At 46.5% G+C, this 15,180-nt stretch overlaps 1 protein-coding gene across 7 annotated transcripts in view; it reads left to right on the top strand.

Moving 5' to 3' along the window:
- Positions 1-3,582: 3,582 nt before the first annotated feature.
- Positions 3,583-15,180, top strand: part of SYN3 (synapsin III) — a 461,325-nt gene continuing 449,727 nt past the window's right edge. For all 7 annotated transcript variants that reach the window (XR_006205084.1, XM_042947629.1, XM_042947630.1 and 4 more), the window contains exon 1: positions 3,583-3,632. The gene's annotated coding sequence lies outside the window, so the exon portion shown is untranslated. The remainder of the gene's footprint in view (positions 3,633-15,180) is intronic.

The raw sequence follows: 15,180 nt of genomic DNA, 5'->3' as shown, positions 1-15,180 counted from the left end.
CTTAGGCGGCGGCTGCTGCTGCTGCTGCTGCTGCTGCTGCTGCCATCATTAGTCTGATCAATCTCGTGGTCAATCTCTCTCCATCCTTATCACTTTCTGGAGAGACAAAGTCCCAGGAGTGAAGATCTAACTGGCCCAACTCAGGTGACATCCCTCCCTCAAGTATTTTTGGGGACTAGGAGTTAGCAAGTTGTTGAAGGATCTGGCCCTGGGAATTTCCAGGTCTCCCCACCGTGAAAAACTCCCCCCAAAGAAATGTGGAGGCATAAATACAAATATCTTCTAGGAAGCCATCTTTGGTCCAGCTCTCATTTCATTGATGAAGAAGGTTCAGAGAGGTTATCCCATGACCAGGTGTCAAGTCTTCTGACTTCCAACCCACATTCACTCTCACATAAAAGTCAGAAATTTATAAAGTCGTGAGCTGTTTCTCCAGCTTGAAACACCATCTCAGGGCGGAGACAAAAGGGACTGACTATGGAGAGTCATTATCTGTTTCCAGGCTCTTTTCATTGCATAAGCTCAGCACATAAGAATAAATAATTCTGGAATGCAGCTGACCTCCAATACATGACGGGAGAATCTCATTACTGCTAAACCCTTGATGATAAATATAGAGAACTGGCTATGATACATTGAATTTTCAATAGAAACCACTAAGCACTTCTGCATCTAACTGCCTTTTATCCCCCTTATTCACAGTGCAATAAAAAATAATTTTCCATGCCATAATTTGCCTGGTTTCTCATCTACACTTTTATCCCACTAACCATTTCCTCTTTTCTTTCTTTGTTTAAAACTGATACTAGTGAAGGTTTTTGAATTTATAGGCCTAGACAAGAACATCCTTTCCATTTTTGTCCAAGCAACTCTCCTGTGCACATTTGAAGGCCAATATTCTTAAAAAAACAACAACAAAAAAAACTACATATAAGTCCAAATCTTAGAGTTGAGAGAACTCAGAGCTGTTCTCTGACCTCATTTCACAGGTAGGGGAGACGGAAGCTTAGAAAGGATATTCCAGGGTGGGTAGAGGCAGAGATGGGGCAAAAATCCATGCAGGGTTTATGAGCTGAGATTTCCTTGATCTTCTTCATCTTCTTATGTCCACTACTGTCATTATCCATGTCTGAATAGAAACTCAGGAAGGATCTGAGGTACTGCCTGATCCAGAGGTGGAAAGTAGTAGCCAAAGGGGCAAATCCTGTCTATGCATGGGTTTGATTTTGCTCAACAATCTTGGTTCACACAGTCCTTTACATTTTTTTTTAAATTAATCGCCAACATTTAAACACTTGCAGATGTAACATAATCTGAATTTTTCTTAATGAAAATTTAATGAAAATCAGATCATCTGGCAACTCAGGGTCCCTACTGCTATACGGCAAACATGAGTTGTTAAGTAACAGCCTGCCCCCTTAGGCAGGTCTACGCACACCTCAGTGCACCACAGTCTCTACCCCACCCTGTTCTATCACACCCTGCCAACTTCACTTATTACATTATTGCCCGTCCCCAACAGTATTAAAGTTTGTGACTCCTGAGCCAGTTTTCCTCCCTTGGTTACAGAAGTCGGGTTACTCCCTCTTATTGACTGAAGTCACTTACTAAGGGCCATGCAGTAAGCAGAGATGTTGGAAGACAAACTTCCAAGGGCTCTCAGTCCTTGGCTCTGCTTTCTTCTCACATTAGGTGGTCTCATAAGGTCCCAGGTCAGAACACTCTCCAGTGCATATCTCCAGCCCCAGGCTCACATCTGTGCTTTCTACTTGGGTAACCAGCCCTCACTTTGGGCAAGTTGCTCAATCTTTTAGTGCCTTCGTTTCCTCCACTGTGATACGGGGACAATGAGAGTCCTTTTCCACCACACAGTTACTATAAGAATTATGTATACAATTGGTTAATATATGTAAAACAATTTGAAGAGAACCTGGCACAGTTGTTGTAGCTTGCCTAATGGGTTTCTCAAATGTCCATGGTGGAGCCTTTATTTCCATTCTGCTTCCAACCTGTCCCTTCCTAGTCTTTCCCCATGTTGGTAAGGGCACCATTATCTCAAGGATGGCTCAAGGTGAGCACCTGGGAGTCATTCTTTATTCATCTGTTTTCCACATTTCTTAAAATCAACTCATCACCAAGGCTTTCCATGATATTCTAAAAATGTATTTCAGTTGGTCCACTCTCCCTATCTCCACTGTCACCACCTTGGTCTAAGTCACCATCATCTCTTGCCTGGACTCCTGCAGTAGACTCAAGTTACACACTGAACTATGCATCTCCCCCCCCCCCCCATATGTTGAAGCCCTAACCCACGACAAGATGGTATTTGGAGACAGAGCCTTTGGTGATTTAGGTGAAGTCCTGCAGGTGGGGACCTCATGATGGGGCTCGTGTCCTTCTGAGAAGAGACAGGAGAGAACTTGCTCTCTTTCTCCCTGCCTTATGAGGACACGGGGAGAAGGCAGTCATCTACAAGCCAGGAAGAGAGCTCCCACCAGAAGCAGGCCACGCTGGCACCTTGACCTTCACGTCCAGAACTATGAGAAAATAAATGTCTATTGTTTAAGCCAACCAGTCTATGGTATTTGGTTATGGCAGCGTGAGCCGACTAAGACACCTCCTAACTGGTCTCGCTGCTATTTCATTCTCTCTTCCAAAATCTATTCTCCACACAAGCAACAGTGGTCTTTTAAACATGTCGTAGCCTCCCTTCGATGGCTTATTTTTGTTTTGTCCTTATAACGAACCGACGCTATTCAGGCTGCCCCCCCCCCACCCCCACCCCTCCGGGTTCTGGGGAAATCGGCCCCACGCACTCTCTCCAGCCTAGCGCACCTCTTCCTTGCTCAGCACTCTGGGCTATCCTAGTTTCCACTTGTGGCCTCAGAATCACGGTGCATCTACTGCCCCCTGCCGGCGATGCTCTCCTTCCAGTCCTGGAATCCCTTTTCTCTTTCAACTCTGTTCAACTATCACCTGCCCAAGTGGCCGCAAGAAACCCTCCTATTTACAACGTCCCAAGGCCCCTTTCTTATTTAAAATCACCTCTCCCTCCCATAACAATCTGACATATCTTCTTCGTGTACCTTCATTTAACCTGCCCCCATCCCGACTCCACGCAAACTACAGGAGGGCGACAGACTTTGTCTGGTTCCTGTTGCACCTCCCGCGCTGAGTGACCGGTACAGTACCTGAGACGCGAGCAGTGAGGCAGGGTTTCTCTGAGGCGCCTCCTGAAGTCCTGGAAGGTCAGGTGCCTTGCTCAAAGCTGGCTTCCAAGGACGCTGCACTCTTCGCACTCCCCAAGGGGCGTAGAGACGCTTTGGGGATCGGGAATGATCACTGCACTCGGCTGCCCGAGCCGGGGAAGAGCTCAGAGTCAGGAAGCAACTTTCCCGCGTGGAGACGTGAGGGGCGCCGTGGTGGGAGGCGCGGGGCGGGGCCCCAGGGGGCGGGGCCTGGCCGTCCGAGCCAATCGGGCGGTGCGGCGCGGCGGGGAGGCCGGGCGGCGGAGGGGAGGCGCTGGAGCGCGGCCGGGTGCGGAGGCTGAGCTCGCGGACCCGGAGCGTATCCGCAGGCGGGCGCCGCGGCCGAGACACTCCCCTGGCGCGGGTTTCCTGGCGGCTCGCACGGTAAGGGGAGCGCCGCCGCGAAGTAGACTTTGTGGGGTTTCCGGAAGCTGGGAGCCCCCCGTCCCCGCCCGCGGCCCCTCAGACGGGGCTGCCGGTGGCGTCCTCGTCCCCGGCGCGCCGGCCCTGTGCCCGTGGGGTGCGGGCGCGCGGAGGGCCCGGGAGGGAGGCGACGAGCCGCCGCGCCACTCTCCCTCCACAGGCTGCCGCAGCCCGGCCCCGGCCCGACCCTGCGACGGACAGGTCGGCGCGCGGGAAATGCCGGGGGCCCGGGAGCCCCCGGCCGGACATGCGCTCGACCCAGGTCTTCGGACCCCTCAGGACCTGTTGGCCTGGGGCTAGGGGTCAGATTTGTCACGCCATTGCCTTTTTCCAGTCTTTCTGAGGCGCAGGAAGAAACCTCCGAGCGGCTCCCTGGCCGAGCTCGCAGCGGGGACTAGCCTTGATGCCGCGCCCCGTGTTTATTCAGCATTTATCGGCTCCCCCGCTGTGTGCCAGGCACTGTGCTGAGCCCTGGTGGCACGAAGACGGGCCTTGGAGGGGCTCCTGGGGCCAAGAAGGACAGTAGGAGGAACAGTTTCAGAGCACCGTAGTACAGGGGACACGAGGTGTAGAGGAGGCGTGAGGCAGCCAGGACGGCTTTGGAGCGGAGGCGACCTTTGAGTGGGGACTGGAGGAGGCGGAGGGTTTGCCCCGCTGAGAGCTGGGGGGAGGGGGCCAAGGGGGAGGGCTGCTGGGATAGCGGGAATTCCAGAGAGAGGTAAGGAAGCTGAAAAAGTCTATTATCCCATTAAATAATCACGAAGGACCGGGGCTTACTGTGGGTAGGAAATGAGCTGTCGGCATGGCGGGGGGCTAAACCATGCGCAGACCTTAAAATGCAGCCTTTGACCGTCTTGAATTTTGTCCTGGGGTGGAGTGCAGTGGAGGAATTCTGATCAGTGACCAGGTAACTCTGGCAGCTCTCTGGAAAATGGATGGAGACTGGAGCATCAGAGAGCCGGTAAGTTGTAGTTGCTATTCGGACGTGGCTGCAAATGCTCAGGTCCCGGAAAGCAGCCCCAACTGCCCGGGAGTCCTGCTCCCTGGCCTCTGGACAAAGATTTGGGCCAGGAAATGTTGCCTCTGTGATACTTGCTTCTGCAACCTGCAGGTCATTTTTGTATTGTTTCAGGAGGCTTTGACCTCAACCTTGTCATCAGGCATGGACCCTGGAGGATTGGGAATGGTACCTCTCTCCTCCTCTTTCTGCCTTGCAGAGGCACAGTCTTGGCTGTTAGAGGCTGTAATAAAAAGCAAGGTGTCACTGGGGAGTCAGGCCAGAAAGTCACTTTAGCTGTGTGCTTTGGGGACATTAATCAATGTTTCTGAATGTCACTTTTCTGATTTAAAAGGAAATACCATAACTACCTTTAGAAGATCAAATTCCCTGGTAAAAGACTCAGAGATTCTGAGGTTTGTGTGTAGGGGGGCTTGGGGGGAGCCGTCTCACTGTCCAAGGGGGTGACAGGTGAGGAAAACAGGACTGGGCAGAGGGAAGGTAGATCTGTGATGCAATGCAAAAGAGGCCTTAGTTGATCCCCTGAGGCCTGGGGGCCAGGCCTTGGAAGCCCCATGTTGGCCAGCCAGTAGATGCAGGGAAGGGCATAACTTTGGTTGTCCCTTCAGCAAGACAGTTCCTGAAGAGGGACTCAGCCAACGGAACTGGCAGTAGGGCCCAGGGGAGGAAGGGGTGCCTCTGTCTTGGAGAGGGATTGAGAGCTGTCCCACAGCAGCCACCTCTGCAGGATGGGTTTGGGAAGTAAATGTGATAACTTGACAGAAACTGGTTTGCACTGAATCTGGTGCAGAGCAGGTATTTAAAAAGTGTTCATTTCTTTTGCCTTTAACCTTCTTGACTGCATCTGAAAGTAGATTTGGGAGTTAGAGTTGGGTAAATAAGCTTTAGAGGAAAGGATCTTTAATAATAATAGCTACAATGACTGCCACTTCCTGTTATTGAGTGCCTATTATCTATATGCATTCTCTCCTAGTTGTCTAGTGGTATTCTGAGTCAAGTACTTTAACTCTTGTTTTACAGTCAACCCAGTCTTTTTTCTAAAACCCAACAGAGTATGTGTCCTTTTGCCATAAAATAATAGCAATAACAACAAAAGCAGCAATCAAAATGATATGATTTTTTATAGTCTATGAGGTGATTTCTTTGGTGGTCTGATTAATTAATTAATTTATTTACCAATTATTAATTCAACAATGTGCATTGAGTGCTTCCTAAATGATAGGGCACTGTCCTAGGTGCTGGGGATACAGTGCAGTCTGTTAGGGGAGAGAGAGACAGACATTAAATGCTTTGATTCTTCAAGAGCAAACATTGAATGATAGCACATCCCATTGCCTAACCCTCTTGCACTGTTGGTGGGAATGCAAATTGGTGCAGCCACTCTGGAAAGCAGTGTGGAGGTTCCTCAGAAAATTAAAAATAGACCTACCCTATGACCCAGCAATAGCACTGCTAGGAATTTACCCAAGGGATACAGGAGTACTGATGCATAGGGGCACTTGTACCCCAATGTTTTTAGCAGCACTCTCAACAATAGCCAAATTATGGAAAGAGCCTAAATGTCCATCAACTGATGAATGGATAAAGAAATTGTGGTTTATATACACAATGGAATACTACGTGGCAATGAGAAAGAATGAAATATGGCCTTTTGTAGCAACGTGGATGGAACTGGAGAGTGTGATGCTAAGTGAAATAAGCCATACAGAGAAAGACTGATACCATATGTTTTCACTCTTATGTGGATCCTGAGAAACTTAACAGACACCCATGGGGGAGGGGAAGAAAAAAAAAAAAAGAGGTTAGAGAGGGAGGGAGCCAAAGCATAAGAGACTGTTAAAAACTGAGAACAAACTGAGGGTTGATGGGGGGTGGGAGGGAGGGGAGGGTGGGTGATGGGTATTGAGGAGGGCACCTTTTGGGATGAGCACTGGGTGTTGTATGGAAACCAATGTGACAATAAATTTCATATATTGAAAAAAAAAAAAAAAAAAGAACATCCCATTGCCTAACCAGGAAGTGATAGAGAGTAATAGGCCCTTTTCCCAACTGAATCTTTTAGTATAATCTCCACAGCAAGGCCTTTTGGACCATCTTGTGTCAGGCAGGTCCCCTCCCTTTTACTCTCCCTTCATAGCACTTGTTCATTCATTTTATTTATTTCCTTGTTGTTTGCCACCCCCCCCCCCATTAGACTGATGGCTCCAGGAGGTCACATATTGCTTTATCCCAAGAGCCCAGCACAGTGATTAGCACATACTTCTTGAATGAGTGAAATGAATGAGGTGTGGATCTGCTTAACAAGAGTGGCCAGGGAAGGTCATGTTGAGGAGTGATATTTATCCTGAGATCTGAGGGATGAGAAGGATCCAGCAATGCTAAACAATGCCAGGATCAAGAGGCAGAAAGAACAGCTTGTTCAAGGACCAGGAGGTGGAGGAATGGAGCCCAGTGTGATTGGGGAACAGCCTGAGATGAGTTTGGAGAAGTCCTTGGAAGGCCATGCTGAGCTTGGATTTTATTTGAAGTGCATTGAAAGGTCATTGAGGGATTTTAAGCCTAGTAATGACTTGAGGTTATACTATATATTTGTTTGTTGTCTGTCATGCCTCTAGGATGCAAGCTCCATGATGCAAAGTGTTCAGTAAATATTGCTAGAGTTGATGAATGATCTGGTTTATGTAGCTACCTGGTGAAAAATGGAGGAGGGAGAGGAATGGGATTTTGTCACCAATTAAGAGTTAGGTGAGAGGGATGTTGGTGTCTTGGCTGCAGAGTAGCAATGGTATTGGAGGAAAGTAGAAGGATTAGAGTTATATTTGGTTACAAAATGGACAAGGACTTGCTGATAGATTAGATGTTGGGAATACAGTAAACGGAAGAACCAAAGATGACCCATGGGTTTATGGTTTAAGATTAGGTGGAGCCAAATGTCCATCAACAGGTGAATGGATAAACAAAATGTGGTATATACTTACAATAGAATATTACTCAGCCATAAAAAGAAATGAAGTACTGATACATGCTGCAATGTGAATAAACCTTAAAAACATGCTAAGTGAAAGAAGACAGACACAAAAGTTCACATGGTGTCTGATTTCATTTACGTAAAATGTCCAGAGTAGATCAATCCATAGAGACATAAAGCATACCGGTGTTTGCCAGTGGCTTGGGGAAGAAGAGTAAATGAAGCATAACTGCTTAAAGGGTAAATAGTTTCCTTTTTGGGTTGATGAAAATGTTTTGGAACTAGATCGAGGTGGTGGTTGCACAACATTATGAATGTAGTAAATGCCACTTAGTTGGACACTTCAAAATGGTTCATTTTATGTGATATGAGTTTCATTTCAATTACAAAAACAAAAATAGATAAAAGCTTGGCTGGATGGGAGCACCAATAACAGAGTGGAGGAGACTAGGTGGGGAGCAGGTTGTGGTTCTGAGAGGAAATTCACGTGCTGTGTTAGAGATGCCTGTGAGATATCCACGTGGAGCCTGGGGTGGGGAGGAAGTCTGGGCTAGAGCTATAAATATGGGAGTTGTCAGCACTTAGATGTCAGCCAACAAAATGGATGAGATCTAGGGAGAGACAGTGTAAAGGAGCACATCACAGCCTGGATCATTCTTTAATTTGATCCTCATATCTACCTATGAGGGAGGTGCTGTTGTCTTCATTTTCAGATGAGGAAACTCAGCCCTCCCCACCCCCCGAACCCCCAGGACATGAACTTGCCCAAGGTCAGACACTTTGTTCATGTGTATCCCTTGGCCTCCAGTGCTTTGCCATTCCCATCTCAGCATGATGCCATTTAGACCTTCAGCAAGGGCCTTCCCTCCCCATCCCTCCTCGTCCTGATGGAGTACTCACATGTGGCAAGCACTGTGCTGGGCGTATGTTGGTGGAGAAAGTGGAAATGGCTCTAATTTTATGGAGTTTACCCACTAAGCAAGCAGCTGCAGTCCACTGATACAGGGGACCTTAGGAGCCTGGAGCAGGAGAATCTGCCCCAGATTTGGGAGTGGGAGGAGGCTTCCTAGAGAAAGTGACAGTGAAGCTGAGATTTGCAGCAGAAGCAGAAGAATGGAGCCTGAGAAAAAGAGGATTCTCTGGAGGGTTCATGGTCCCCGAACACCTACTATGGGAATTCACCATTCTCTTCATTCCACCATTCTTCATAGGTTACTGGCATTTTCCAACTCAATGAGAGGGTTTTCTACATTTTCTATAACCCTGGAGTCAATAAGCAGGCAAATGGCTTAGTTTGATTTCAAGTGGGAGCTTCAGAGGGGGAATGAGGTAGGGTGCAAACAGCCGAGCTCTTAATTTTTTTTTTTTAATATTTGATTTATTTTTGAGAGAGTGCAAGTGGGGGAAAGGCAGTGAGAGGGGGACAGAGGATCTGAAGCGGGCTCCATGCTGATAGCAGCGAGCCTGATGTGGGGCTCGAACTCAAGAACTGCAAGATCATGACCTGAGCGAAAGTTGGATGCTCGACTGACTGAGCCACCCAGGTGCCCCAAACCGCCTGGTTTTTAAAGCCAGGTCCCATCTCTGAGCAAGTGACTTATTCTCTCTGAACCTTACTTTTTATACCTATGAAATGGATCCAGTAGTGTTCATTGCTTAGTATAGTAAATAAATTAAATGATGCAGTAAATATTAGGTACATAATAAATGCTCAGACAACCGATTATCTCTTTTATCTTTTGGAGAGGAAGAGTTTCTGAATAGACCAGTAGTCCTCACATTCTGTACACTATTTAAAATACAGATATTCGTCTTCCCTCTGAAGGCTTTCATGGTTCTGGATGAAGCACAGAGATCTGTATGTTTAGAAAGCAGCCCACATGATCCTGATAAAAGGAAGTCTAGGAACCATTGGTTTGACCAAATACTTGAGTCATTGCTATGGTGAACATGAAAGGGTTAAGCACCTAGAAGCAGAATTTTGCCTTCTAGGAATTATTAGCCAATGACAGTGCTGACCGATGATGTAATGTCTTTGGCTGGCACTCCATTGGTTAAGTGTATTGTTTCTCTCGCTGCTTCAGCTGTGTGAGGAGCAAAGCTGGAGCCCAAGGGTTAATAATTCTGTGGCAACAGATCTCTTTTTTTTCCCCATTCCTCTTCTGCTAGGTGTGAGTATATAGCCCAGCTCAGCAGATTGCTGCCCTTCTCCTTCCAATAAACAGCTGCATCTTCCTCCTTACCTCCTCCCAAGCAGAGCACATGTCTCCGTAGTACTACAGAGGAGGAGGAAGGGGGAGAGGGAGTGGGGGAGGAGGAGGAGGTGGAGGAGGAGGAGGAGGAGGAGGATCAGGATCGTTTAGGGAAGACAGAGCCCTTTCAAAGTTCCACGCTGCAGTCTCTCCTTGCCACTGGGGACGGACACAGCCCCCGCTGCTCTGGCCTACAAATGTCCCACTGGATGCATTGCTAAATTACCACCTGCTTCTGAGCATTGTTCAACCTGGCAGGATCCTCAGAACCAGGAGGTGAGCCCAGGGTTTTGGAAGAGGGAGTGGGCCTAGCAGAGAGGAGCTCTAGACTAGAGGTCTAAAGGGAGGGAACAGCTCTAGACTGAAGGTCAAGCATAGGCTCCATCCCATAGACCTGGCACGTGGTATGAGCTCGGGCAGGACGGTTTCCCTCTTTGGGTCTATTTGCTCAAGTGCACAATGTGAGGCTTAGATTAGGGCCCTCTGAATTCTGGGAGACACTGACTGGGGAGTGTGCTGACCTGAAGCTGTAAACAAGCATACTGTTGGTGTAGCTTTCTGTCAAATGATCTGTGTAGATACATGCTTTGCTCTGGGAATCTTGGGCAGCAGGAGAGTGTCAGGTGAGAGCGGTCTCCTTGGAGCTAGCTGTAACCCAGGCTCCTCCTTATATTGTCTGGACTCCCTCTTCAGTGCTCCCACGTGGCCAAGAAGCCCTTGGTAGACTCTGGGCTGAGGTTTCTCCAGAAACACCTGAACGGTCTCAGGGATTTTGATCATGCCCTTTGGGAGGACCTTAGGGCCCCTGACCCTTGAGTTATCAGTGTGCCTTAATGAATTTGATTAATTGATTAATCGAATTGATTAATTCCTAGTTGTCCCATGCTGGAACTCCTAAGCAGAGGAGAATTATTTTTGCTTTATCGAGTAACTTAGCTGTGACAGTTTTCTTGTGTGTGTTTAGTGGGGCATGCATTATTGCCCCAGCCTGAAACATCTCACCTTGTCCAAAGAGGGTCCTAATGCAAGCGTATTAGCCTCCGGGTGTAAACTGAAAAAAGGACAAATGGGGTGGGGTGAGGGAGATTGGAGCCGAATAACTGGGAAAGGCTGATAGCAAGGAAGTCTCACCTTCAATTCATAGGTAATTCAGTTTGAAAGCCTGCGTTTCACAGACAAGCTATGATGCTCCTTCTCTCTTGCAACACTCCAAAAAATATATAACTAAAAAGTTCTTTTATTTTTCAGAATTTAGTGATGTATGGGGAGTTACCAATTTCTTTAGGAAGAGTGGAGCCTGCAGTGTTCTCTCTGTGTCTTGTATGACCCTTGGTGCCTGCTGCCCTGTGTTCTGGGTCAGGCTTTGCTGCTGAAGAATATATGTATAGGTCCTTGAGCAAGTTACTGAGTCTCTCTGAGCTTGTTTTCTTCATTTGTCAATCACAGGGCTGGAGGGAGTTGGACTTAGCTGACTTTTAGAGCTCTCCTAGCTCTGTCTGTCTGTACTTTGGATTGCAAAAAGTCTTTGGAATCTGAGGTTGTTGATTAAGTGGGCTGGATAAAGAATCTTTGAATAAAGGAATATGCTGCATGTGCCCACTAGGTGTGAGGCTGTAAACATTTTAACATTTTGCCCCCTCAATAGCTCTGGAAGTAGGTGGTGTTTACCCCACTCTACAGATAGGAAATTACCCCAAATCATCATACAGTAAATGTTGATACTGGTATTTGTGCAGGTGATCATACTGGGATAGCGGTATGTGTCAGGAGAATGGAAGGGCTGGAGCTGGGGTCCTTACCTACCTTTGCTTCCATGCATGCTCTTCTTTCTACTATAAATCAAGCACTGATTTTAAAATTGACTAGTTCAGCCAGATTGATGTGAACTCTCCACATTAATATCTGAGACAGCAGAAGATTGGGGGACCCTGGATCTAAAAGGGACTTTACAGTCCTGTGGACCAGGCCCCTCAATTTATAGCTGAGAAAATGGAGGTCCAGAGAAGTTAGGTGACTTGTTTTCTGTCACTCAGTGAGTCAATAGATGGCAGGGGATGGAGTCCAAGACTCTGATTTAGGTGTTTGAAGGTGTATTATTATTAATGAGGTTTTTTTTTTTTTAAAAAACCTTCATCTGAGAAATTTGGGATCATTTGAATTTAACTGTTCTGAACAGAACCTTTGTCTGTTCTCACCAGGCCCCTTTGAAATGCCAAAGGGTTGAAGTAAGAACCATTGGACACTTAACCCATGCTTGGTGTTGTGGCAGGTGTCTGAAACATGAAAGGAGGGTGGTAGGCAAGCTGAGTATGAGATGTGAGACATGGTCAGTCTCCTTCAGGAGACTCAGGATGAAAATTGTATTTCCTGAGAATCTAACTCACAGGTCAGCAGTCTTTCTTAGTGGATGAGCTGGGACTCTGACCCTTTTTCTCTGTGTGTGACTGGCACCTAATTTATACCACTATAGGAATACTTGCTACATGGCATGTGGTCTCTGTTCTTTTTCTTTCCTACTAAGCTGCATGTTTCCCAAAATGTGGAACTTAATCGGTGGAGCTGCTTAATGAGGAGGTGGGTGTCAGTATCTTGGATGTGCAGAGATGTACACTCAGAAATAAACTCCATCAAATAATGATTAAAAAGCACAATGTAGATACTTGACTCCCTCCTTGATCACTGTAACTTTAAAAAGGAATCATCTTAATACCAGGCTTCAAACATCCTAATGGTTGTAGGAAAGAGGAGTTATCATTATTTTGCAGGACTGAAGAGCAAAGCTAGCAGCAATGGGTGGAAATTGGAGGGGAGCAGATAGATAAATAGAGGTAGAGTGTACTGATGGTGGGGGCTTTGCAATGGGTAAGTCCACCTTCCACACTCTTGTCTTCAGAAGAGGGTGGTAACCTTTGGGGATTACTGCCCTGGCCAAGAGTAGCACTTGGTAGCCTCTAATGCCCCTTCTAGACATAAGATTTGTTGATAATCTATCTACCAAGCAGGAGTAAATGAGAGGAGGCCTAGAGTATACCAGAGCTGCCTCTTAGTCTTAGTATGGGGTGGAAATCATTCACAGTCCAAACAACCGTTTAAAATATTTTAATTGCCAAAAAATTACATTACATATGTTTTTTGTGTATGCAATCCTGAACAGTAATTTGTATGCTAATTAGTGTGTAAAACACTGATTTAGGCTAAGAGAAGTAGCAACATAAAGCCTATATGCTGTTATTTGGGTCTTTCTACTGTTCTATCTTTAAGGTAACTAAAATTTCTCACTTGCATGGGGTAGGGGATGGAGAATTCTCAAGTGCCCTTGCTTCCTTGTATTATGCTATTCTGTTTGGTAAACAATCTCTAATACCATTAAATATGGTATTGTTTATAATAATACCATTAACAGGTTTTTTAAGTGATATTAAAAATTAAATGAGATAATGTATGTGGAAACCCCGAACCCAGGAACTGTTACAGACAGAGTAGATGCTTAGTACATTTGTACCGGAAGGAAATCAGCATCTTGCTTTAGCATACTTGTCTCTGCTGGTCTTTGAAAAGTTTTGGAGAAGAACCTGGCCACCTGTGTCCAGGCTGGCATTTCCTATTTGAGATTGGCATGTCCTGTTTGGCTCCTCTGCACAGTGCTCGCCCTCTTGTCCCTGACTAATGAGATCGTAAACTTCACAGACCTGAATTCAAGACACCAGCCCTTATCTATCATTCTGTGACATTGGCCATGTTACTTAACATCTCTGTGTTTGTTTTTTCACTTCTGAAAATTGGATTGGTAGGCCCACCCTGAAGGGTGGATGGGGGCTTAATTTAGAACCTTTAGAAAGGGACTGGAACATACATAGGGTAGGTGTTCTATAAATAGCTACTTTCTTTGTTCTCCACCGAAAGGTGTTACAGAAAGGTGTTTTTTTTTTCCCCTTTCACTCTCATCTCAAACTTATTTGCCCACATTAGTAGTATTTCTAGATACTTTTTTCTAAATGTTTATTTATTTTTGAGAGAGAGAGAGAGCCCAAGCAGGGGAGAGGCAGAGAGTGAGGGAGACACAGAATCCAAAGCAGGCTCTAGGCTCTGAGCTGTCAGCGCAGGGCTCGAACCCACAAACCACGAGATCATGACCAGTACCAAATTTGAACATTTAACCAACTGAGCCACCCAGGCACCTCTGTTTCTAGAGAATTTTGTACAAACCTTCAGGAAACCTCTTGACATTGCTCTAAGAATGCATTGTCTTGCAGCCTTGTCCCCTTCTAGCTCATGTTCACGGCAGTCACCTAACCAAACACCAGAAAGCTGCACTCAGAAGGGAGATGTTGTGCTTAATCCATTTTTTTTTAAATTTTTTTTAACATTTATTTATTTTTGAGACAGAGAGAGACAGAGCATGAACGGGGGAGGGTCAGAGAGAGGGAGACACAGAATCTGAAACAGGCTCCAGGCTCCGAGCTGTCAGCACAGAGCCTGACACGGGGCTTGAACTCACAGACCGTGAGATCATGACTTGAGCCGAAGTCGGCCGCTTAACCGACTGAGCCACCCAGGCGCCCCCTTAATCCATTTTTTAAGTTTATTTATTTATTTTGAGAAAGGGAGAGGGAGACTGCATGAGTGGTGGAGGGGCAGAGAGAGAGGGAGAGAGAGAATCCCAAGCAGACTCTACACTATCAGCACAGAGTCCAATGCAGGGCTCAAGCCCACGGAACCAGGAGATCACGACCTGAGCCGAGATCACGACCTGAGCCGAGATCAGGAGTCAGACACTTAACCGACTGAGCCACCCAGGTGCCCCCATTTTTAAAACCCCAGTAGCTGATTTAAATATGCTTTACTCAGGGGTCAAGTGGACAGGTAATTTGAAGCATGCTTCAGAAGCCAAAGTATGGCTCTGCATTCAAAGCATTAGAAATTTCACCATTGAATTTTCATCCCTTGGGTTTATTTATTCATCCATTTAATAAATATTTATGGAGTGCTTATGCTGTGATAGGCAGCATCCTAGGTGCTGGGGATATATCAATGAACAGTGTGGACAAGATCCCTACCCTCGTGGATCTTGTATTCTGGGGAAATAGAAAATAACCACAAAACAATTACATTGTGAGATGTCAGTGGTGAGGGCCATAAGAAAAAACAGTATAAGGGCATAAGAAGATGCCATTATAGAAAAGTCCATCAAAGGGCTCTAAGGAGTTGCTATTTCAGCAGCAGCATTTGAATGGAATTCATTTTAGCAGAGTGGGGAGGAGGAGGGGAGTT

The sequence above is a fragment of the Panthera leo genome, chromosome B4 (assembly GCF_018350215.1).
Source record: "Panthera leo isolate Ple1 chromosome B4, P.leo_Ple1_pat1.1, whole genome shotgun sequence".
In the NCBI taxonomy this organism is placed as follows: domain Eukaryota; kingdom Metazoa; phylum Chordata; class Mammalia; order Carnivora; family Felidae; genus Panthera; species Panthera leo.
The sequence above is the reverse complement of the archived record's forward strand: the minus strand, read 5'-3'. Positions and strand labels throughout refer to the sequence as shown.